Here is a 26,849-nt window from a genome sequence, read left to right as displayed (position 1 = left end):
ATGAAGAAGAATGGAGGAGGATATGGAAAATGAGGATTTTAAGATTGATGTCAGTAAGAATAAAGGAAAAATTTTTTAAACTTAGTTTAAGATGGTATTTAACACCAGTAAAATTAAACAAAATCAACACCAGTCATCCGAATGTCTGCTGGAAATGTGACAAAGAAGTTGGTACATACTTTCATATGTGGTGGGAATGTGAAAAGGTACAAAGTTTCTGGAGACAAATTTTTAAAGAATTAAGTTGTATCTGTGGAAAAGATATAGAATGTAAGGCTGAGATTGCTTTGTTATCAATATATGAGAATGTGGAATATGACAAAATGATTAAAGAATTGATAACTAATTTAATAACAGCAGCTAGATTGATTATTGCTAGACAGTGGAAATTAAAGACTGAATTACAAATTGAAGAATGGTATAAAGAAATATGGAATATAGCATTAAATGATAAATTAACTTGTAATTTAAAGATGAAGAAAGGAGAGTTGAAAAAGAATAATTTTTATGCAATATGGGGCAAATTTTTGGAATATGTGTTAATAAGGGGAAAAGGGAGAGCTCCAAATCAAGAATCTATGCAGTTCTGGAGAGGAGGACAATAGAAGAAGAAGAATGAGAAGAAGAAGAAAAAGAAGAATATGGCAAGAGGTCCCGTATATGGTGGTGGGGAACACTGTTATTGTGTTGTAAGTGTATATGTTTTATGTATATGATTTTTTTGTTATAGTTATAAATAAATAAATAAAAATATATTAAAAATAGATTGTCATAATGCGAAGATCGGTTCCTGAGGCAGGGAACCGCTCATTGTGAAGCGGATTTTTCCTATTTAAACCATCGTTTTGTGATCGCAAAAACCTAATCATCAAGCGATTTCCTCATTAAGCGAGGCAATCATTAAGCAAGGCACCACTGTACCTGAAGAGGTGGTAAGCACTCCGGTGCTAGAGGCATGCAAGAGAAAATTGGACAACCATCCATTAGATCTGCTTTGATTTGGATTCCTGCACTGAGCAGGGGTTGGACTCAATGACCTTATAGGCCTCTTCCAACTCCATTATTCTATGATTTTATGATTCTGTGAGATGACACCAAGCCCATATCTGAATCCATGGTCAGCCAGATTTGACAGCCCAGAGCCAGGGAAGCTAAATATCCTGAAGCTGTCTAGTCCCTCTTGAATCTGAGGTGCACATGTCCAGCAACAAACTTAGTATCTCCTGGACTTGGCTTAGGCATTGAGATGGTTTACCTTTTTCCAGGAGTCTTATGAGATAGTATGCCAATGTCAGCGTCCTCTACAGCAGGAGCTCCTAAAGGCGTAAGTGCCAGCCTTCAGGTGAGGAAGATGCCCCTTCAGGTCTTCCTCTTGGGTGGGAAGGGATGGGTAATTTGCTACCCTTTCGGACACTAAGTTTCAGATCGTGACCTTAGGCAATGTGGTGTCCATGTGGCACATGCAACCCAACCCCTCTGTACCTAGAACACTGGGGGGAAGGGGAGGGGGCTCCTCCAAATTTTAAAACCTTTTAAAACATTTCTCCAGTAGAAAGCACAAAAGGGGCTTTTCAGCAAGTGCAGGTTGCCGATCATTGCCTTAGATAGGGAAGTATGGTAAGAGATGCTGTTTCAGGTAACCTCTAAGCTAAGTTAAAAACTCATGACACCTTGTGTTTTAATCCTTTTCTTTCTTTCTTTTTTTCTGGTTGTCGCCATATGCTTATTCTACAATGTTAACATTATTCTTATTGTATTCTCGAAGGCTTTCACAGCTGGGATCTGATGGTTGTTGTGGGTTTTTTGGGCTCTTTGGCCGTGTTCTGAAGGTTGTTCTTCCTGACGTTTCTTCAGTCTCTGTGGCCGGCCTCTTCAGAGGACAGGAGTAGGAACTCTGCCCGTTCTCTGTTGACAACAGAGGAAGAACAACCTTCAGAACACGGCCAAAGAGCCCGAAAAACCCACGACAACCATTATTGTTATCAAAAGACCCTAATTGGAGTAAGGCCAGGGAGGCTGGGATTTTGCTGTTTTATCATGTACACCACCCAGAGTAATCTGCTTCACTTATTGGGCAGTATAGAAGTCAACCAACCAACCAAGAAATCAATCAATCTCCTCATATTTTGATGGTAAATTGCCTTGCACAGTCATTGAAAGAAAGGGAACATTACTGTACTGGGACGTTACATTCCCTTGCCTGCATATTAGAATCACACAAGGGGAAACGGGGACACCCTGGTTGACCCTGAGCTTTCCTCAATCTCCTGCTCATGGAGATGGAAAATTTTTGTCATTTCCATTTCTTCTGAATCTTCATGTTTCTAGCCTTAAGTTTGCTTAATGCTTCCCCAGTGCACACATTTTGTTGTTAGCTAGTTTGAGGCTATTGTTTATGGAAAAATACAAATTAGATAAATGACCTATTAATTTTAGTGCACACCATTTTACCTGATATGTTTTTGTATGTAGCTTCCAGTAATGTACCTAAATGTTCCCCTAATATAAACATGGATGTACTATACTCATTTTAGAGCTGGCTGGATAGCTCAGTGATTTAGGTATCTGGCTTTAAAGCCAATAGTTGGGAGTTCAATTCCCCACTGTATCTCTTGCAAATACACCCAGCCTTTTTATTTATTTGTTTATTAGTTTGATTGTTTGTTTGCCTCAGGCAAGCTACACAGTCCCAGGAGATCCCCAGAAAAAGAAAACAGTACATCTCTTCTGAATAGTCTGCATATCATTTGAACAAAAACATGGTGCTTCTAGTCCTCAAGATTCACACTGAAAATAACCAGTAAGATGTGCCATTCATTTGTGCGACATACTTTTTGGTTGGGATACTACAAATCCCAGAATTCTCCATTCTGGGAGTCTCACCTGATAGACACCTAAAGGTGGGAGAAAGGCCTAAACCAGCAGGCTTAATGATCTAGCATAGGCCTAGCTTCCTGTTCAAAAAAGGAAGCCGCCCCAGTGCTTGCTAGGAGCTTAATTAGAATGTAATGAGTTTGCAGGGCCATAGATTAAAACCCCTGGGGGAAAGTAACTGAAGTATTATACATACTTTTAATTCTGCCATTTTTAACTTTTTCATTGCTAGTCTCACTTTAAACCAAAAAAAGTTCATCACATTTTCCAGCAGTCATGAGCGTTCCCGGGTCCACTCCATGAAGTGCAATTAATAATGCATAATCACGCCATGAATAATTAAAGCTTCAGCTCGGTTCTTTGCCATGTCGTCTTGCCCAGACGTCTTCCGATAAACAGCCTTGTTTGTTGTACACAAATGCTACTGGCAGTATTCCATAGGAAAACATGTTTCTGTCAATCAAGCCCCGGGTGATGTGTGCTTCCTATGACAGGGGCTCTGTGCAAATTAGCGTTCGGCAAAGCGTAAGCCTCCTTTTCGTGCTACTTCTCTTAAAACGTGTCTGGCAGAGAGAGAGAATAAATCACGTACGTGCACACGTACATACCTGTTCACACATGGGAGCTAAACATATAAACTATTGAAAAGGAGACACACAGAGCATAAGGGCTCAATCAATCAATCGATTAACTAATTACTTCAAAAAAGTGCTCCAACACTGGAGGCTGTAAGACATGTGCCCCCTTAAAGGTGCAATTCCACTAGTGCCAACTCCGGTTCCCATCTTTCACCACCCTTTGCTACCTAGGTTGGGTGAGACCTAGAAGATGCACGACTGGGCAACTATGGGCAAGCTTCTAACCCCTAGATTTCCAATTCCAATCTTATTTGGGATAAAATGCTCTTGGCTGTGTACTTTAAGCCTTGCACACCAGCCTTACCAGGTAGGACACCCAACGAGCAAAAATAGCCCTTGTGGCTAAGGCATTTTCTTTAGGCACTCAAACCCTTCCCCCCCCCCCAAGAATCACACTTGGGTAAAATATAAAAGGTTTATTTAAAAAGAGTAAAAAAGTTATAAAACATAAGAAATACAAAAGAGTTCCAAATTGTACCCTTAAACACCATGCATCTAAGTGTTAAGTAAGCTTCTGTAAGTCTTTCCCATAAAACAATAAAATGGTCAACTAACGAGAGTATAATGATTTTACTACTTAATTACCATGCTATTCTAAGTCACCATTGCTAAGTCTCCTAATCAATCAAGGAAGGCTCTAATCCTGTCACTTCTTCCTTCTTCTTCTCTAACGTACATACACACCTAGCCCCCCTTTTATAACTTAAATTAAAGTCTCTGCTTCTTGATTGTATCCAATTAGCATGCAGTCCTTTTTTCGCAAGTCCATGCCCAACTTGTAACTTTCCAGCCTACAGTCTCCTGTTCTGAATCTGGCAAGCAATGAGAGTGGAATTTACTGGTAATGTTCATCAATCTTGAAATGTAGCCTTGACTCATCTCCTCCGAAAGTCACAACGAGAACTAAATCCCAGGCTGAGACTCCGAACACCAGTGGAACTCTGAAAAACAAGTACAGTGGTGCCCCGCTTGATGATTACCCCGCTCCACGATGAATCCGCTTTACGATGGGGTTTTTGCAATCGCTTTTGCAATCACAAAATGATTTTCGCTTCACGACGATCGGTTCCCTGCTTCGGGAACCGATTCTTCACATTATGACGATCTAAACATAGCTGATCGTTGGGTTTCAAAATGGCCGCCCACTGTGCAAAATGGCTCCCCGCTGTGTTTAGGATGGATTCCTCGCTTAACAGGCACCGGAAAATGGCCGCCCTACGGAGGCTCTTCGCTGGACGCTGAGGTATGTCGCCCATTAGAACGCATTAACCGGTTTTAATGCATTCTAATGGGTTTTTTTACTTTCGCTTGACAACGATTTTGTTGTACAGTGATTTTGCTGGAGCAGATTATCGTCATCAAGCGAGGCACCACTGTACTACAAACCCATATCATCACAGAGCCATCCAAGATAAATTTAGCAACTACCTGGCAGATATCGTTTGATTTGCACTCAGGAGGCGGTTGGACTCCATGGCCTTGTGGGGTTCTTTCAACTGAATTATTCTAGGATTCTAAATTACCCCCCTTTTTAAATATCAAATTGATTTTTCCTTGGCCACAATGAGCTAGGGCTCCCTTGTCTATTCAAGTAAGGTTTGGATCATCTTTCAGGATGGGATGGCCAAGTTGTAAGATTCCCTTCTCCCAGGATGCACTGGGCAGCACAAAACCACTTTATAAATATATTAACGCAAAACCAAACTAGAAGCAAATAGAAATCAGGCTAAAGGCAGGGTAAAAATAAATGAAGTGTAGTTCAGACTTCATTCTAGAAAGTCTCTTTAAAAAAAAATGTCAAAAAAGTGCAGAGGCCTGAAAATTGTTTTAACTGTGATTCATCTGTTCTGGAGATTGCAGGAATAACCATTTGTCTGCACATGAAGCTTGTAGTTCCTGTGAACCTTTTTAACACTGATAGAAAGGGTCTTCTTTAGGCAGACAGCTTGCCTGTCCCCACCACAAAGAGGGGCCACCCTCATTAGAGATAGAAATAACCAGAGCCATCAGTTTTTTTTTTCTCTCTCTCTCTCTCTCTCTCTCTCTACACACACACACACACACACACACACACACACACACACACACACACACACACACACACACACACACACACACACACACACACACACACACACACACACACACACACACACACACACACACCAATCCCTTCCAAAAATTTAAATTCTTTCAATCGGGGAAAAATGTTCATTTTTAAAAGGGCTTGCAAAAAAAAAATGAACTGAACATATTGCTCAGTCATACATGCTGGCCAAATACAATGAGAAACCACAAGTGAGATTCAGTATGGAGAGATTCTAACCCAGATTTCGAAGACCTCAGGACTCAAGGTCACCTTCCTTGTTTAAAACATGTCAGTTTCACTTCTCCTTGCAGTTTTGTAAAGAAAAATGTTTTGAAAGATTCTTACAAAGAAAGAGAGAAGACAACGAATCCTAACTCAGCTCTCTTTCTAAAACCTCCATTGCCAGCGAATTCTCTGATTTCAGAGCTGCTGGGGTGTCACTGAATATTTATGGACATTCCAACACATCATGCAGCACGAGACCTACAGACATATGGGGCCCTATGCTGTTAGTGGGAAGAAGCGTGGCAAGGAGTAGGCAGAACAATCACGATAGTACACAAGTGTTAGAAATGCGGTATGCAACACACATGATAAATTCAGAATATAGGTAGGTCGATCCTATTTTGGAATGCTTCTCCACCTAAGAAGCTCCCTTATATAATGAACTGGGACAACATATCTATGTTTAACCTGTTCTAACGTGATACTTTTCTGCATCAAAAAGCAAAGTATGTAAACTGAAGGAGGAGGGGAAAGGCAACAGGAGCGAAAGCTGAAATATGTAGATTTCAGAAGTGAAAATAATCTTTTAAAAGTTGGAGTCAGCATTTGGAAGTACAGAGCAACAGATGACTAGTTGCTGAGAATCAATTTATAAATTCCTGTTCCCGGTAATGAAGGTTGAATTATATTATCTCTACAACTTAACAAAAGATGGCTTTACTACTTCTGTAATGTAACTCTAGCCATTTCAGTTATTTGTATAAAAGCAAAATATGCTGCTTACATACAGCCCCATAGCACTTAAGGCACTCTCTCGTTGGTTCACAGTTTAATTATGCAAGCTACACACTGCCCCCCCCGGTCTCCCACAGCAAGCTGGGTACTCAGTTTACCAACCTTGGGAGAATGGACGCCTGAGGCAACTTTGAGATGGCTACCTGAATCCATTGGTACTGAATTCAGACCACGAGTAGAGTCTTGACTGTAGTACTATACCATGAGGATAGTATGGCCTCACTACACGATGGAGGAGGAATATCATGTAGTTCCACTGCTGGTTTCTGTTGTGTTGTATTCTTCTCTCTAATTCTTTATTGCTGAACTTGAGGTGGTGATGAGCAAATGGTTCAGAAAAGTACATTTTGTAGCATTCAGTTGTAGTTTTTTAAATATATCCTTTCCTGAAAATTATAACAATGGTGAAAGCATTTTTCTAGGTGAAACTGGTTGGAGGGCTTACATTACAGGTGGGAGGCATGTCAAAGTATTGTGAATTTTATAGGCCGGAACAGATCCAGAATGTAACATTGATGAACTGCCATAATGAACACCTGTGTAACTGCTGAGTCACAGTGACTAAGAAGAAGATGATGCAACATCCAGGGATGATGCAACACTTTAAGTGATTGGACAGAAGGATCAGTTTAATTGTATATAAGGGAACATTGTGGACAGTAATGTATCTCCTTCTTTCCTATATGCTTCTATCATCTATGCTACTTTGCCTATATTTTTGCCTGCTATGCCGAAGGTCTGTTACTTTGTACATTTGTATATATTTGTTAATACATGTGTCTTTTTGTAGAAGAAGAGTGTGTGTGTTGTTCTTCAGTCAGAGAACTCTGCACATTACACAGCAAGCTGACAAGGCAGAAAATACCTTCCTTCTGTTTTTTTATTTCTAGAGTGTGGCTTCTGCTAGTGACAACACAGAAATAGCCACCTGTCAACCACCAACTCACCCCTGACAAAAAGTAAGCCCCATTAAGTTTAGTGAGGACTTATACTTAGCTAGATGAGCATAGAATGATAGTCACAATCTACACAGTGAACCAACAGCTAGTAATTACAGAGTTCTTTTTGAAATAGTGTCCATTAATTTGGTAGGGAACCGATAATTTTATTCATTCAGCTTTTCTGTTCTTTCCGTTACCTTCCTACACCACCAGTTTTTTTCATGGAAATGTGAAAATCCTTCTGTGAAGGATTGCTCTCCTTCCAGCCAGTACGTCCAACTATCATTTAGTTTCAGTTAAGGCCGAACCAGTGCCAAATAGAGAGGAACTAGGACTTCACGGGAATTGATCTTATACTTCTCTTAATGCAGCCTAAAAAAGTATTTGCCTTTTTGCAGCTGCATTGCACTGTGGGCTCATGTTCATAATTCCAAGATCCTTCTTGCACGTAATATTCAAGTATCCCCATCTTATAACTTAGCATTTGGTGTTTTTCCCCTAGTTTTAGAATATTGCATTTATCCCTTTTCAATTTCATTCTGTCGACTCTAGCCGAGTGCTCAAACCTTTTTGAATTTTGTCCTGTCTTCCAGGGTATTAGCTATTCCACTCAGTTTTGTGTCATTTGCAGAATTTATAAACATTCTATGTATCCCCTCATCTAAGTGACTAATAAAAGGTTTGAAAAGTACCTGGCCCTGGGCTGAGCCTTTGGTACCCGACTTGTTACCTCTCCCAGTTTGAGAAGGAGCTATTGATATATACACTCTCGAAGTACAATTCATCACCTGATAGTTGTTCTGTCCAGCCCACACCTAGTTAATTTGCTAATCTGAATAGCATGTGGCACTTTGTCAAAAGCTTTACTGAAGTCAAGATATATTACATTTACAGCATTCCCACCATCTACAAGGGAGTTTATCTGATTTTTTAAAAAAATATAAGATTAGCCCGGCAGGATTTTTTGTTGACAAAACTTGGGGTTATTACTGTATTGTTTTCAAGATGCTTGCAGAGTTTATTTGGCTTACTTTTAAGAAAGGAAAAAGTTAATCTATAATGGTGGCAATTAGACTTATGGTATATGCATTTTGGTTCAGTTGGTTTCCTGTATTGATTTTTCAGCTTGAGTATCAAGTAACAAACTTCCCTTGGGAATTTTGAGTTTTCAAAGCATTATTAAAGTAAGGCTATCCGATGCAAATACACCAAATTTCTACCTCAACTGCCAGTAGGAAATCCAGCTGAGTTTTAGTTCTGGTACAGTATTTGCAATTCATTCCTGTTGTCTCTTTTTTTAAAAGGGTGAGAATAATTTAGCATCATGATGTTTTTAATTAAAACATTTAATACATATTCGTACTCATCTATATACAACTGACAGTACGGTGGTGCCTCGCATTACGATGTTACCGTGTTTCCCCGATAATAAGACCTATCCCGAAAATAAGCCTTCCCCTTACTGTGTAAGATTCCTCTAAAATAAGCCCTCCCCCGAAAATAAGCCCTATTGAGATTGATTTTCGCGCCCTCATGAGGGGAGGGCGCAGAGCCGCAGGAGCCTCCATGGCTGCCGCTGGGGGCTGAGCAAAGGCGTCTCTCGGCGGCGGAGGCCAGAGGCCCTTACCGAGCCATGGGGACCGGGAGCCGAGAGGGGCGCGCCTGACCCACCACCGCCGCAGGAGGAGCTGCTGCCCATCTACGTAGCAGCCCCGCCGTCCCATTGCCGGGCAGCGAAAGGAGGGCAGGCGGGCGAGGGCAGGCGGGCGAGGGCAGGCGGGACGGTGGCGGGCGTGGGCTTGGCAAGAAAGGTGCGCCTGGGTGAGAGAAAGCGCGGAGCGGCCGGGCCAGCCTTCCAGCTCCCGGGAGCAGCAGCAGCAGCAGGAGCCGGCCGGCTCCGCAAGAGGAATTGCCAGCTTCCCATAGCGAGCAGGGGCGGCAGGAGATTCCTTCCTCCCCCCGCCCACCTCACCCTCCGGCCAGCTTCCGAAGGACCAACAAGGGCGAGATGAGATTGATTTTTGCGCCCTCGGTAAGCGAGGGGAGGGCGCGAAAACGCTGTGCTCGGCCATTTCGGCTGTCAATGTTCATTAAAATAAGCCCTCCCCTGAAAATAAGCCCTCTGGTGTTTTTCTGTCGCAAAAAAATAATAAGACAGTGTCTTATTATCGGGAAAACATGGTAATTCGTTCCAGCGAAATTGCTGTAGAACGAAAACATCGTAAAGTGAAATTAAAAAGCCCATAGAAATGCATTAAAACCTGTTTAATGCATTCCGATGGGCTTAAAACTCACCGTCCAGCGAAGATCCTCCATAGGGCGGCCATTTTCGCTGCCTGTCTTGCGAGGAATCCATCCCTAAACACAGCATGGAGCCATTTTATTTACCCGGTGGCCATTTTGAAACTGCTGATCAGCTGTTGGAAAATCGTTGTTTTGCAAAGAATCGGTTTCCGAAGCAGGGAACCGATCATCGCAAAGCGAAATTCCCCCATAGGAAACATCGTTTTGCGATTGCAAAAGCGATCACAAAAATTTCATGGTAATGCAATTTCGTCGTTAAATGAAGCGATTGTAATGCGAGGCACCACTGTATTTGCATTAGACACCAGGAACAGATTCTGGATGGAATAAATGTAACTTTGAAAAATCATAGCAAAAATAATCCAGAGGTATGCCTTTGGTGGGTGTTCGATTCCCCACTGTGTCTCCTTAAAAGGGGCTGGACTCAATGATCCATAGGGTCCCATGCAGCTCTGCAGTTCTATGATGATGATTAGCTTGGTTCCATTTGGTAGGTTTGATTTAGGAATTCTCACTGAGTTCAAGAAATACAAGCCAAGGCTTTCTTTTAAACCTTTTTAGGAAAGTTACAAAGAGACAAAACAAAACAAAAAGGACAAAACATGTATCTATTATATTTTAATGTGAGTTTTCATAGGCAAGTGCACTTCATCTGACATTTGGAAAAAAAATGAAATACTGGATGAAACACCAATTTCACAAGTAAAACATTCAAAAAATTCATCGGCTCCAAGTGGCTTGGATGTGTGGTTACATCTCACATGCAGTAATTTTATGTTAAGTTCTGTTGTAAACATCCATATAGGAGACAGAAAACTGACACCAGACATGCGCTAAATAGTGGGGGGGGGAAAGAGGTGGGGGAGAAGACTGACAGGGATAAGGAATCAGTTAAAAAGGCAGAGAAGGGGGAGAAGAAGTATATATAAAAGTAAAAAAAAATGATAACAGAGGGACCACATGTGTCAATGTAGAGAATATTGATCCCAACAGGGGAAAGAGAAGCATTTCCCTCTGAAATGTGAGGGTAAGGTGCTCTCCATACTCAGCTATGAGCCACTTCTCTTGTAAATAAAAACTGTATCTTCTCCCCATCCCATTTTTCTGGAGACTGAAAATTCAACTGAAAATGTATACACCCAGCTTTTGAAGTCTTTTTAAATTTGAGCACGGCTGGAACAACTTGTCGTTGAATAAATCAGTGCGTCTTGTCTATCATAATTAGATGTCATTTGAACCTTGGGTTTTAATCTTTCCCTGAATGTTTTTTCCCCTTTACTTCTTTTTTCCAGTCTTAATGTAGGTCATTATTCTATCCCTGGGTGAAAGCCCTGATTTGACACTTGTTTTGACTAACCTCCTCACTCTAAACCTTTGGGGCAGTAATAACTTGCCTTAATAAGCACTTTCCCCAAAAATGGAGTGAAGTCCATTTATAACTACCATGATTAAATTGCTTGTCATTGCTTGAAACAGTAGAATGTATCGGTAGCTTGTTTTGCCGGAGACAAGCAGTGAATATAATTTTTGGTTACTCCGTTCAGAAGAAAATTAGCATGGGGGAGGAAATGAAAAAATTACAGCACCATTTCATCAAACCCCCTCCTGAGAAACCAGTCGACAAAATCCCACCTGAATTAAATCTTTTCGTCCTGGGAGAATGCAAAAGGTGAGCAGAGCAGCCTAGTCTTGAAGAGAGGTTGATACACATGGAGAAGCTCTCCCACATCCTCAGCAAATACCTGTAAGGTTAGTGGAAATGAGAGAAGGGCCTCTAATGATACTATCCTACAGAAAGTGTGGACCCAGATTGCTTTGTATACAATATAAATGTCACTCTTCATCAACACAAAAGGGAATATTCTTCACAAGCAGGGATGGAGAAAAATGTTTAATCTAATTAGTATATATCTCACTAATGTGCAGATTTATTTATTTATTTATTTATTTATTTATTTATTTATTTATTTATTTATTTATTTATTTATTTATTTATTTATTGGACTTATATACCGCCCCATAGCACTACAAACACTCTCCGGGCGGTTTACAATTTTAATTATACAGGCTACACATTGCCCCCCCAGCAAGCTGGGTACTCATTTTACCGACCTCGGAAGGATGGACGGCTGAGTCAACCTTGAGCCGGCTACCTGGGATTTGAACCCCAGGTCGTGAGCACAGTTTGTTGCAATTTGATGTCCAGTATTATTTAGGAAAAATATTTTTATAGCAATTTTAATGTATGAAAAGGGCAAACTAGTCAACACTAATTACTTTCTCCTTAATATTTTGTGAAATTCTTAAAGGAAGTAAATAATGTATGGCATTAACATTGTCTTTTGTTCAAAGTCAGTTTTGTCCTTTGCTCTGTAGAAGACAAACTTTTGGAGTGTGGTTATTCTTTGATGCGAGCTCTCGTCCACATTTTGCAAAACAAGCTCAAGAAATGCACACAACCGTGCATCTCTTACAGAGAGTTGCATATGAAATCCTGTATTTTGTGGAAACCGTCAGAAGTGTGCCTCATAAGGAAAGGAGTGTACACAACTGCACATATTTCTTAACATGATTACAAAAATGTATATGTTAAGAAAAATGGCATTAAATACTAGGTTTTGTATTTTTTGTTAAAAAAAATTAAAATTGTCATTCTGATTTGGAAACAGCACAGAAAAGGCGCATGATTGAAACTGTATGTATTCATTCAACCCTACTGATGAGGTAGTTGGTGTCTACAAATGTTCGATGACAAAGAAGCTTCTGCACATAGTCTCTATACCTTTTTTGAAGGAGAGGAATGATGCAAATCTGGTTCCGTCATGATCAGGCAGTCACTCAGATTGGATGGGGAACAAAGATTTTCCTATGGCAGTCCTTTTCATGGGTGAACACTGTAACTGACCCAATTATATACATGCAGTGACGAAATCTTCAGTCTTCAGTAAAGGTAAAAAATTTGCTCTCCCCAAGCTTCTTCTAAACATTTTAAAGTTGAACATTTTGTTGGTATTTGGTTTCAAAATGAGTCATTTGGTAAATTTTTATTAGATGGTATTTCATTAGAATGTAGATGTGAATTAAAAAATGAGTTCAAAATTCATTGAAAGTTGCTGATTTGTTGATTTGTATTTGTTAGAAGCTATGGCCCCAACAAATATGAATCAATGAATTTTAGGGTTTTTTTATTCTTTAATTTGTAGGGCTATAAAATAATAACCCAGGAACTTAGAGGCCTCAAGATTGCAGAGAAGCTTTTACTGACTCTCCTCTACAAACCTGCCACATTTGGTGAAGATTGGGTTTCAGACATCCAAGTTATACACCCACAAATTGGGCCCCCCAAGAAAGTGCCCTTGAGCAGCTCATTTGCACAGTGTTGGAATTTCCCCCAAGCCAGCTGCTAAAGAGCACTTTTCTAGGAGGAGCCATTTTGTAGGCATATAACTCAGATGTCCAAAACCCAGTTGTCACCAATATTGGAGTGATTATAGAGGAGAGCTGAGAGAAGCTTCTCTACAATTTTGGTATCTCTAGGTTTCTGGGGAGAACTTTATGAGGGAGGCTCTTTGTGGGTGTACGACTAGGATGTCTGAAACCCCAACATTACCAAATGTTCAGGAATTGTAGAGGAGAGTCAGCTACGCTGAAAAACTGGTGACTCTAGGTGCCTGGGGAGCCATGTTATAGTGTTTTAAAGACAAGATGATCTGACAAATTGATTCATTGATTTGTCAGGAAAGAATCATAAATTCATGATTCGTTGACCTTGATGAATTACAAATCACAATGAATAGCTATTGTTTTCAATTCATGTCAATCTATATATTTGATACCTGACATGAAATAATGTTTGATATTTGACCATATTTGATAGTTCCCATGCAAGCATATTTATTATTTGACAGTACGCTGGTTGCATAGCTCGGTTTAGTCATCTGGCTGTGGAGACAAGTTGGGAGTTCAATTCCCCACTGTGCTTCCTACTGGTAGAAGCAGCCTATGAGGCCTTTGGCAAGCTGCACAGTCCCAGGGCAGCCGAGAGGAAGGCAACGGTAAATGACTTCCGTGCATTTTCTACCTGGAAAATCCTGAAAAGGTTTGGCATCAGTCAGAACTGACTTAAGAGCACATGATTATAATTATGTTAGACAGTACCACTATGAAGATGTTGCTTAATACTGTATATTTGAGTAAATTTAGTGACTGAATTCTAAATTCTAAATTAATATTAGGAGGATTCAGTCACTAAACTTAATCAAATCTATAGCCGCCTAGAGTGGTCCTGAGTTGACTAGATAGGCGGGATATAAATAAAATAAATAAATAAATATTTGATAGGAAACAATCAAACTCCACCAATCTGAATGAAATTTCGCATTTAAAGAGGATGTAAATGAATATAATATAACGAGAAGACTCCCTGGAAAAAACGTTGATGTTAGGAAAGCGTGAAGGCAAGAGGAGAAGGGGATGACAGAGGACGAGATGGCTGGACAGTGTCTGCGAAGCAACCAACATGAAATTGACACAACTATGGGAGGCAGTGGAAGCAGGAGGACCTGGCATGCTCTGGTCCATGGGGTCACGAAGAGTCAGACACGACTAAACGACTAAACAACAACAAAACAAATATAATAAAATCTAAATATTGTGTATAATTTGAAAATGGAGCTCATTTTAAATACATCCTTCTTCATCTTCTTTTCCCTCGAGTTTTACAAATTATGAGTGCTTTCAGCATGAGAAAACCAAATATGTGATATTAAACATCATGGTGTTAAATACATTCTGAAACTTTATGGAAAGACTTTGAAAATATTCATAAAAGCCAAGTAGTTCACCCAGAGTCATTTGTGCTTTGATTCTCAACTTCCCTTTTGCAACAGAGAAGTTCACTGGGTTTACGATGCAGCATCCTCTCTGAAGGCAACTGAGGGCAAGTGATGCAGAGCAAAGGCAAACAAGGACAAAGTAAATGAATCAAGAAATATTTTCACAATTCTACCCAATGGGAGAGGCACTGCCAAAAGCTTCGAAAAAACATGATATCAGCTGACTTATTTGCTAACTCAAATAAAGAGTGCAAAAGAGTGAGACAAGGACAGAAATTGGACATAAAAGACCAGCTGGGATAATAGCAGTGTTTAAGACAGCCATGAAAGCCTTATTATTAAAAATCCAGTATTTTAAATCACTGTAATATTTTCCCATCCTTTGTTGCAACTCCAGATCAATAGCCACTTAGAATATATGCCACATGAAATGCTTTGTACAGTAGTCATAACTAGAGATGGGGACGAATATAAAAATTGATTGGTTTTTCCGACAAATATAGCCGATTTGTTAAATATTCATCGATCTGTATTTGCGGCTTCCAGAGACCCCCCAAGAATAGGATGGGATGAATATTTACCCGTTTTTATTCATCCTTCAAACCAGCATTCTGCCTACCGGTGACAGAAAGGCAGCCACCACCTCACACAGCCACCCAATACCACAGCCTACTCCCCCACCCCTTCTCTTCCCTACCTTAGGCCCCATGCCACCCCACCACACCCCCACCGACAGCCTCTTACCTTAATTGCCACACATGTAAAAATGGAGATTGGCTGCCCTTTGCAAACATGGTGGCTGCAGCTTCATTTAAGGTAGGGAAGCTGCAGCTGCCATCTTTGCAAAGGGCAGCCTGGATTCCCTCAGCCTGCCTTAAGTTTCTTAAGATTTATAACACCAAATTAATACCCAGCTTCTTGCAGTATAGTTTAAATGTATTTAAATGTGTAGTTAATGTCCCATAAATCTTTAAATTATTTTCTTTGCCTCAGCTATCCCTCTCTCCAGATTCTCCACTGCTCTATAGAAGACTCTTTTTTTTCTGTATATAGAAATTGTCTTGTCCAGGGATAATCATGAACAATTAGTTGTAAAAATACACCTCACCCAATAATAACACTGATGTTAAATAGCTGGTTGTCACTTTTCTATTTGCCAGCTGCCGACGACTTGCAAGCAAGCTTTCTAGCTGCTTGTTTCTGCCTGTTGGCTGATTGGGGAGTTTCCCAGATCAAATGAGGATGACTGCCATCCCCCCCCCCCCATGATCAATAGGCTTCTCCCCCAGTTCACCACCTCTTCGGGGTGGTTTCAACCCACTCGGGTGTTCCAAACAGGTCAGAATTCAGCCCAGGGGACAAAGCTTGGTCCTCTTGTTGCTGTCTCATTGCAGCATCAAGCCGGACTCCCACTTTCATTTCTCAGCTGGTGTTCACTGTTGTTTTGTTTGCTGTTGATCTGTTTACAACTGGAAGTAATAGCCCCTTTTTTAGTCTTCTACAAATGTCTCAGAGTGAATTATTAAACATCATGGTGTTAAATACATTCTGAAACTTCATGGAAAGACTTTGGAAATACAGTGGTGCCCCGCTAGATGCTTACCCCGCTAAATGATGAAATCACTTGACGATGACTTTTTTGTGATCACAATTGCGATCGCAAAACGATGTTTCCTATGGGGGATTTTCGCTTTACGTTGATTAGGTCCTTGCTTCACGAACCATTTGTTCACAAAACGATGATTTTTCTGGCTCTTCAAAATGGCTTCCCTTCGCAAAATTGCTGTTTTCCGGACAGAAGCTTCGCAAAACAGCAATTTTAAACAGCTGATTGGAGGTTCTCTATGGGTGATCTTTGCTGGACGATGAGGTATTTCCCCATTAGAACGCATTAACCAGTTTTCAATACATTCCAATGGGTTTTTTTTTCACATGATGACGATTTCGCTGTACAGCGATTTTAACAGAACGGATTATCGTCGTCATGCGAGGCACCACTGTGTTCCTAAAAGCCAAGTAGTTCACCCAAAGTCATTTTATGCTTTGATTCTCAACTTCCCTTTTGCAACCTCACATGCTATAGTTTGTTTGATTAGCAGAGAATTTTCTAGGCTGGGGTGACTGTCAATTTAACCAGCAATAACCAATTTATTTATTTATTTTATTTATTTATTTATTTATTTATTTTATTTCTATCCCGCCTATCTGATCATATTAGACCACTCTAGGCGGCTTACAGTAAAAACAACAATGTAATTTTAAAACCAATCATTCCCTCCCACCTCTGAATTCAAAGAGAGCTCCGCATCTCTGTGGAGTGCTTCTTTTTCGCTTTCACTTCTCAGTTGGTGTTCACTGTTGTTTTGTTTGCTGTTGATCTGTTCATAACTGGAAGTAATAGCCCTCTTTTTGCTCTTCTGCAAATGTCTTGAAGTGAATTATTGAGACTTTAAATGCCAGTTTATGAGAAAGGGGTAGAATATTCGGGGAACTTGAAGATATTTCCCTCTGTGGATCTCTGTACTTCTACTGTGTGGGAAGAGGAATTTTCCCAGCAATTAAAATCTTTTCAACATGAACTCTGAGAGTTCTCCTTCTACAATGCTTCTACAGTTCCTCTCTGTTCTCTCGGTTTCTGTTCCCTTGATCTCAAATTAATGGTACTGTGGCCACACACCAATGATTTAATCAATTGCTTTGCAGCAAGATATGCAAGGGAGATTAATTTCTTAGGAGAAGAATATGCTGTCCTTCGCTTTCCTTAGTTTTTTTTGTCCACTTTTTAGAGATGGGCACCAACCACCGGTTTGGCTGTTTATGCCACTTCAGCAGACAAGCACACACAACTGATCTGTGGATCGGTGGCCTGCCCCCTCTGGTGGGCACCCACTTGAGGAAGTGGGGCAGAGGTGGGTGCCTGGAGGAAGTGGGGCAGAGAAACTGAGGTGCTGCTTCCAAGTGGGCACCCACTGGAGGGGGCAGGACACCAAGCCACAGATCAGCCGTGCATGAATCACCAGTTTGTGCTCGTCTCTATCACCTTTTCTTCACTTCTGCACATGAATTCCAAATATAACAGGAAAGATCCGTAAAGGGTGGTATTCTGCCTTATTGATGCCACTGGGTTCTTTGCTGTGTCTTGTGGTTTGTTTATTTAAAATATTTTTCGCCCCACTTTTCTACCTGAAAAGGACCCAAGGAATCTTACAACATTGAAAGACAATATTTAAAGTCAAAAGCACTGAGTATACAATGGTGGTTAACATCATTAAAAGACAATATTTAAAGCTAAAAACAATGAGTATAAAGAGGAAGCTTACCTCATTAAAAGGCAATCTTAAAGCTAAATAGAAAAGTGTACGAACATGTAAAAAAGAAAACAAATGCCACTCTGAGAAATGGAAAACACAGAAATGGAAAACACAAGTAGTACTAAAAATCCAATCAAAGCAGTAATGCATAACAATCCATCTAAAATCTCACACAGGTAGCTAGTTACTGAGGGAAGGTTTGACTAAAGAGGGAAGTCTCAGTTGCCCTGAAAGCGTGCAAATACCCAATTCAATATGTTCACTGAAGACCACTGTTGTTTTTATGTGCTGTCAAGTCTCTGCTGACTCATGATGACCCAATGAATGAGTAACCTCCAACATGTACTGTCTTCAACAACCTTGCTTAGCTTTTAAAAATTCAAAACTGTGGCTTCCTTTAATGGGTTACTCTATCTCATATTTGGTCTTCCTCTTTCCCAGCACTCTTGTCTTTCCCGGAGAATCCTGCCTTCACACAATGTGTCCAAAGTAGCAAAACCTCGATTTCATCATTCCCCCCCCCTCCATAGATGGTTTCAGCTTGATTTGATCAAGGACCGACGTGTTCATCTTTCTGGCAGTCCAAGGTATCCACAAAGCTCTTCTCCAGCACCACATTTCAAACGAATCCTGTCAGTTTTCTTTCCTGTCCTGCTCCCGTACATGGTCATCAGAAATACAAGAGTGTGGATGATCTTGGTCTTCAGTGACACATCCTTACACTTGATTTTCTCTAATTCCTTCACTGCTGCACTTCTGAGTCTCAGACATCTGTAATCAGAAGCCCCACCAGATCATTCCATAGAGCAGCTTCCACAACAGAGAAGGTCCTTTGGGGTCCAAGGACCTCTGATGACCATGGCGACTCTAATCTCACAGTCTGCCTCCGATCTCCACCAGGTTGGACTACCTTGAAGGTGAATTATATTCTCATATATCATAACTCTGCCAATCCATTTCACAAGTTATATTTCTTTTGGTTTTAAAGAAATACATAGCAGCCATAGCAGAATATATCTGAGTCAGCCTTCAAATAATGCCATGTTGGAAAGAACGTCCTAGACCACCAGTATAATAATAATCATGTACTGTCGAGTCATTCCTGACTTATGGCAACCCTTTGCAGGGTTTTCTAGGAAAAGAGTACTCAGAAATAGTTTACTATTCCTTCTGTGGGCATCTTGGGACTGTGTGGCTTGCCTAAGGCTACACAGGCTGGCTGTTTTTACCTTCTAAGTTAAACATCTTTTGGGCCTTCTGCCATTGCTATGATTTATCATTCATACAGTCCTCCTCTGAATTCTTTCCTACATGTCAACAACCTTCCTTTTGAAATGCAAATGAAACAAATCCGTATTATTATTCTTAAAGAAAGATCAAAGTGGAGGAATCCAATGGGTGAATTTGATGAATACAAGATACTTTTTAAAAAATATAATTGCCGTGTCATTGTCACAGGAGATTTCTATGCCTCTGATAGCTATATAGCTGGGCATACATCCAACAGAGGCTAGTTCTTCATTTTGGTGGGTTTTTTGGGGGGGAGGAGCGGGGGTGGGTTCCCAGTCCCTTACAGCCATATTAAGTTTGCAAGATTCTCTGGAAGCAATAACTTTTATGCCTTGCTCATCCTTGTTCAGAAGCCCACAAAGAAAGAAACGTGTGGATGAACTCTAATAGACTGTAGCTGGAACGAGCCAGAATTTGGTGGGCTATGGGTGGACCATGGCAGAATTTGGTAAAGGCTTGCAGAATTTAGAACAGTGGTTCTCAACCTCGGCTCCCCAGATGTTCTTGGACTACAACTCTCAGAAGCCTTCAACACTAGCTGTGTTGGCCAGGATTTTTGGGAGTTGTAGTCCAAGACCATTTGGGGACCCAAGTTTGGGGATCACTGATTTAGAGCAAGGATGGGTAACACAGGGCACATACTAGAACTTTGAAACATTTTAGACTACTTTTCCCAGAATTCCCAATCCAAAATGGGGGTGATCAGCATACCAGAATGGCCTGCAGCTATACTGAGTGAGAGGTTGTTGGGGAGGGACATATCTTTATAAAGCTCTGAGAAGACCTGTGTATTTTCCCCAGTCTTTCTCCCCCACATGCAGACCACTTTCTTCATCACCCCCCACCCAAATCAGATTTCGTTCCTGCACTGTTTACGTAGGAGCACTCTGAGATCTAGATGTCCTTGGGGTAGAGGGACTGTCTGTCATTTTCCTGCACCACGGGAGGCTTTGATCATGTATTGATTGTACAGTGGTGCCTCGCTAGACAGTTACCCCGCATGACATTTTTTTTGCTAGACATTGGCTTTTTGTGATTGCTATAGAGATTCGCAAAACAGGGAGTCCTATGGGGGAATTTTGCTGGACAATGTTTGGTCCCTGGTTTGCAAACCAATTTTCGCTAGACGACGATTTTGACAGCTCCCTCTGCGCACGCAAAACAGGTGTTTTCGGGACCTAAGCTTCACAAGACAGCGATTTAAACAGCTGATCGACAGTTCGCAAAGCGGCTTTCCTATGGCTGATATTCGCTAGACAACGACAATCCTTCCCCATTGGAACACATTAAACAGGGTTCAATGCATTCCAATGGGGAAATGCTTTTCGCTAGAGAATGATTTCGCTAAACAGTGATTTCAGTGGAACGGATTATCATTGTCTAGCGAGGCACCACTGTATCTTTAATGGCTTGGGAATATTCATAGCAGCTATCACCGGAAGAAATGTAACAGCAGCCATCCTCAGTGAAAGGAGGGAGATGTGCCCCCCACCTTTGAGAACTGCCCAGCCCAATCTAAAGTTTACTAGTTTTTCAAACTGCAATAGGGGTTACCCAACAGGCCATTCATTCCGTGGTTTGTCCAGAAATATATTGGCTGGCTGGCAACCCTATTAATCTCAGATAGCCTTCTTAAAAAATCTAATTCAAGCCTTTCACAAATAATCAGCCTACACTCTGTGCTCCAAAGTCCTCACTTTCACTAGCTGCGGGTCAAAAGCAGACATTTTAAAGAATGGATTGGCTTGGACCTCCCCTCCCTCCAAAAAAAGTTTAACATTCCTCTCAATGCATTGTCCCTCCAGCTATTAATTTCTTGTCTGAAAGGTTTTTGGTGGGATTGAAAGCTTCTGTCATTAAGTGTGAGGCCATTACTCTGACCTCTATTTTGTCTTGGTTAACCTTATATTCTGAACAATAGCCTTTGCTCAAGGCAACCTCTTATTTTCTCAAGTTTCTGAAAGATCAGAATTTTTGCAAGGTTCTGGATGTGTCACAGGCATTTTCCAGCAGTCCAGACTTTATTCAATACCACGTTGTCTCAAAGGTTTTATTTAGAGCATACTTCTCCTTGATCTTGCTTCTGCATTTGGTTGTTTATGGAATGCACGAGAACATATGTTAATGTAGTTGGATCCTCTGAGCTGGTTGGTGAGGATCTCTCTCTTTTTGTCTCACTGTAAGTGACAGCATCATGTTGTGAAATCTGTCTCCCTAGATATCAGAACCACTGCCACTCAAATCATTGTTGTTATTCAGAAAATAGGATATCAAATGTGGTGTAGTGGATAGAGATACAAACTCTGAAGACCTGGCTTTGAAACCCCACTCAGCCATAGAAACACACTTAGGGTGTAGAACTGTAAAACTGCTCCTTAAATATAATTACCTTGAAAGTCCTCTTACGGCTGTGATAAATTGGTTTCAACCTGATGGCACACAACAACAACATTTCATAATATAGGGTCACTCTTCTTCATTTGTGTTTCAAATGGCGACTCTAAAATCCTAGGATCAGGAATGGTCAAATGCCACAAAGAGAAGAGAAAACTAAGAGGGAACATGGTGTATATCATCAAATACAGTGGTGCCTCGCTTAACGGGCGCTCCGTTTAGCGATGAAACCGCATAGCGATGAAGTTTTTACGATCGCAAAAGCAATCACTTTGTGATGTTCCCTATGGGGGATTTTCGCTTTGCGATGATCGGTTCCCTGTTTCGCTTACCGATCACCGCAAACGATGATTTTTTAACAGCTGATCGGCGGTTTCAAAATGGCCGCCGGGTAAACAAAATGGCCACCCACTGTTTTCGCACGGATTCCTCGCTTTAGAGACACCGAAAATGGCAGCGCTATGGAGGATCTTCACTTAAAGGTTAGTTTTAAGCCCACAGGAACGCATTTAAGGGGTTTCAATGCATTTCTATGGGCTTTTTAAAATTGCATAGCGACGACATTGCTTAGCAGCGATTTTTGCTGCACGGATTAACGTCACTATGCAAGGCACCACTCTATTTGGAAGGTATCGTGCATAAGAGATTCAACAGGTATTTCCTGTTGTCTCAGAGAATGGAACTAGAATTCAGGAGTAGAAATTATAATGAAAAACTTGGCTAAACAGGAAGAGAAACTTCACAGATTTGCTTGACACTTGAATAGACTGCCTTAGGATGTTCTCAGCATTTAGGCTCAGGGTAATCAAAGCCTCTGGGCTGCAAGGTCAAAAGATCAGCAGTTCGAATCCACGTGGTAGAATGAGCTCCCATCGCTTTTCCCAGCCAATCTAGCAGTTCGAAAGCATGTAAAAATGTGAGTAGGTAAATAGGTACCACCTCGGTGGGAAGGTAACAGCATTCCGTGTCTAGTCGCACTGGCCACGTGACCATGGAAACTGTCTATGAACAAACACTGGCTCCACGGCTTGGAAACAGGGATGAGCACCATCTCCTAGAGTCAGACACAACTGGACTAAATGTTAAGGGGAACCTTTACCTTTGCCTTAATCAACCTCCAAAGATCCAGGGGCCACACATGTGCATCTATTGGCTTTGGAGGACTGTACATACATTCAGACCTTATCCCATGAACACCTCTAATTTTTTCAAATTAGAGATGCTCATGCTCTCTAGTGGCCTGGTTACATACTGCAGGGAATTTTCCCATGCTCCCAAGTGCAATTTTCAGCCATCATCATCATCATCATTAAGAACACAAGACACAGTCTTTGGTATTATACAACAGATACATGTTTAAACCAAAAACCTAAAAATCGGTTAATTATTGGTGGTTTTTGTATGCTGTTCCTAATATTGACATTTTTGCAGCTCTAATGGTGTTCTTTCAGACATCTGCAGCTGATTATAATATTTTATACAATTACACAGCATTGTTCCCAGTGACTACAGGGGCCACTGAAATGTGTTTCATCCACAGGTGAGTTATTTCTATTGCCAGGTGTCTGGGTTGTGTTCATTTTCCCAATTCTCTATCTTCAGCTCTGGCATCTCCTGGAATAGCAATGTCAATTATCCAGACATTTCTTTGTTCTATTACTGTTATGTCTGGAATAGAATGCTGAAGATGTCTGTATGCTTGAATCTGAAATTCACAAAAGATCTTGATTTGATGATTTTCTGACACCTTCTCTACCTGATGTTCCTACAGATGATGGTGATGGTGATGATGATGATTTTATGTGCTGCAAAGCCACATTTGATCCTACTTACATATTATTGTCCTGTGATTTAAGCAAAAGCTGGCTTGCCATCCCTGAGATCCTGTAATTGCATGAGTCTTGTACTGTGAAAAGATGCTGGGCCAATTGATCTTTATTGTCTTTTCCAAATGTAAAAGTGTATGCTTCCTTTGCTAGCAGCCCATGCACTACTGTAAATGCTTTTATTAATTTCATCTTTACCTCATTAGTACTTCAAAAGAGATCATGGTAACATATATGGCCTACCTAGTTAGACCCAGAAGCCAACTATGGGCCTGGTCACACAGCCAAAATAATATGGGATTTGACCTATATTAAAAACCATTATTTATTTATTTATTTATTTATTTATTTATTTATTTATTTATTTATTTATTTATTTATTTATTTATTTATTTATTTATATCCCACCTATCTGGACATTATGACCACTCTAGGCGGCTGATGAGTTTCATGTTCACACAATTGAATTCCAAAGCATGTATTTATTTTCCTCTTACTTGTTTCATTTTCTTTGGAAAAGAGTTAAAATAAGCTCCCACCAGAGGGTCATTTATTTTTGCAATCTGCTTTCTTAATCACCTTAAGCCCATTGTGAATCTTGCACCCAGTTTTAAAAGGGAGCATTTCAATTACTCATTAGGAACACAGGAAATTACTCAAAAACCATGTGACCTGAATCAGCTAAAGTTAAAATGCTAGATATTGTGGGGGGTTTTTTGAGAAATGTTGACAGGCTTTATGTGAGATAGAGAAGCCTGAGAAACAAGTTCCCATTGTGTTTTGTGTCTAGTGATCCCTGGCCATCTTACTTTTTTATATTCCTCAAGAGAACTTTCTCGCAGCTAGAAAAGGGGGGGACGGAGATGAAATCTAGGCATGCATAGTTCCCTCAAGCCATTGTGCAATATCTCTTGTGGACAAGAACAGTATGGACCATGAGCCTACTGAGGAAAGGGGCCCTGACAGCTGAGGGAGAGCCTTCATCATTAGGAAACTGGGGAAAAAAAGCTTTACTCTATGGTTTCGTGCCACAGACTTCACATGCCCATTTGCATGACTGAACTTCCCCGCACACATACAGAGAGATTTTTAGACTGCTTTGCAGAGGAATTTCCTTGAAAAGTAGGATAAAAATGAATTATAAAAACATATAGTAATAATTAAAAGGAGAGAATGGTCAGCTACTCAGTCCTCCTCAGCCTAGCACAAGCTTAGAAGATTCACCCAGAGGCACAGTTAATCAAGGGGCTTAACACCCTTAGCAAGTGTGATTAGTAGGGAGGTTTTAATCTTGATCTTTCATACTTCCCTTGATCATATATGTGAGGTGAAACAAATTACAGCCTTAAGGTGCTTTCGAAAGGAAACTGAGATTGTCTGAAAGTACAGCATTTAATACCAAGAAATACCTCTGTATCACAGTCTTTTCTTAGGCTTAGTCTGAGTCTCTCATGCGATGAAATCTAAAACATGGAGTGGTACTTTCTTCAGCCCTGGGTCACCATGTTTTGCTCTCCGTAATGCTGCCAGGTCCTTCAGTTAAATGTACTCTCTTCTTAGGATCAATGTTTGATTGCTCTGCGTGTGTTTAGTATAGTCATTGAGGTGATGAATGCATGATTTGGAAACAGGCGGCAGTAGCGAAAAGCCAATAATCAGCATTTTCCCCGAAACTGGTGTGAGATTTTCAAGCATGCGTCTGGAGGAGGAAGTGGCATAAAAGAGATGGAAAAAGCATTAGCCAGGAGGCTATCAGGATTTTACTCTAGAGTAAGTGAATCCGCATAAGCCATGAGGGAGCTGATCAATGTAGCTGATCAATGAGCTACTGAGCATCTGCCTGGCTTTGTGCCAGTCATGTAACTAGAAAAATGATTTTGTACATGACAGCCACCTTATGAGGTTATCTGCAATTTGCCAGTATAACCCACACAATTTCACTTATTATAGAGTGAAATTCCAGTACTTGCAATTGAATTCCCTGCCCTAAGACAGGATTAACAGCCAGAATCCTTCTGGGAATTTTCTCAATAGGATTCAAGAATAGGTATTGGGTCACGTGGACATCTTTTAAAGAAAACTAAACAGATTTCATGGTTGTTGTGGGTTTTTCGGGCTCTTTGGCCATGTTCTGAAGGTTGTTCTTCCTAACGTTTCGTCAGTCTCTGTGGCCGGCATCTTCAGAGTGCTGTCCTCTGAAGATGCCGGCCACAGAGACTGGCGAAATGTTAGGAAGAACAACCTTCAGAACACGGCCAAAGAGCCCGAAAAACCCACAACAACCATTAGATCCCGACCGTGAAAGCCTTCGCGAATACATTAAACAGATTTCCTTTGGAACTCATGGCTGTGGGATATTGTGAAGATCAAATTCCAGAAGACGTAGACTTGCTAGCATGTAGTCACAAGGAATACAACAAAATGCACTAATCTTTAATGTGGAAGCAAAAATCACAAATTAGACACCATGGGTAATGACCAGAATAGCACAACAAACAGTTGTCTTAAAGGAAGAAAGATAGCAGGGAAGGAGAGAAAGACCAAAGACTGCTTGTATGTAGTAATGTGCAATTAAGGAGAAACGCATAACAGTCAAACCATTTCAGCAACAGACTGATTGGAGGGGAAACAATGAAAAACAATAGCAAAACTGCTGAGCATTTAGCTGGGGGACCCTGAAAGCAGAAGGAAGCCTGTCACCACACAGATAGGAAAACAATAAAGAAAGCAAGCCTATGAGCACTATTAGGAAAGGACAGAAACTAAACGTTTTTAAAAGTCCTGCTGTGAAAATCCACCCAATGCAGAGACATAGATATATATGTGTGTATAGACACACTCACATGCATTTTTTGTGTGTGTTCAAACTTATGGATGTGCAACATTGTTTTTTAGCAAGGAAAAAGTATCTGCAAGGAATGTTCCATATCTCAGTACTTATAGCTGATCTAGCATTGTGAAGCTAAATTCCCACAAGTATATTGCATCATGAGCTTTCATAAGTAGAACAGGTCATAGATGCCAAACAAGCAAGATGAGTGATTATGAGAAAATAAGATCTAATGTCACAAGATAATGAATGACCAAGAAGTAGCTTTCGGTGATAAGACATCAACGAGGAAGTGTATTTCATCCATGAAAGCTCACATCAAAATATAGCAATTAAATTGCCACAATGGGCCTGTCCAGTCTCGTTGTTTTGAGTATAAGATGGATTGGGCAACAAAAGGTCTGCATCTAAAACTCTGTTCATGACTTGGGTTCAATCCTATGTAGCCACCTCGAGGTTCATTCAGCCTTCCATCCTCCTGAGGTCAGTAAATTGAG

This window comes from Pogona vitticeps, chromosome 1, assembly GCF_051106095.1.
Source record: "Pogona vitticeps strain Pit_001003342236 chromosome 1, PviZW2.1, whole genome shotgun sequence".
In the NCBI taxonomy this organism is placed as follows: Eukaryota; Metazoa; Chordata; class Lepidosauria; order Squamata; family Agamidae; genus Pogona; species Pogona vitticeps.
The sequence above is the reverse complement of the archived record's forward strand: the minus strand, read 5'-3'. Positions refer to the sequence as shown.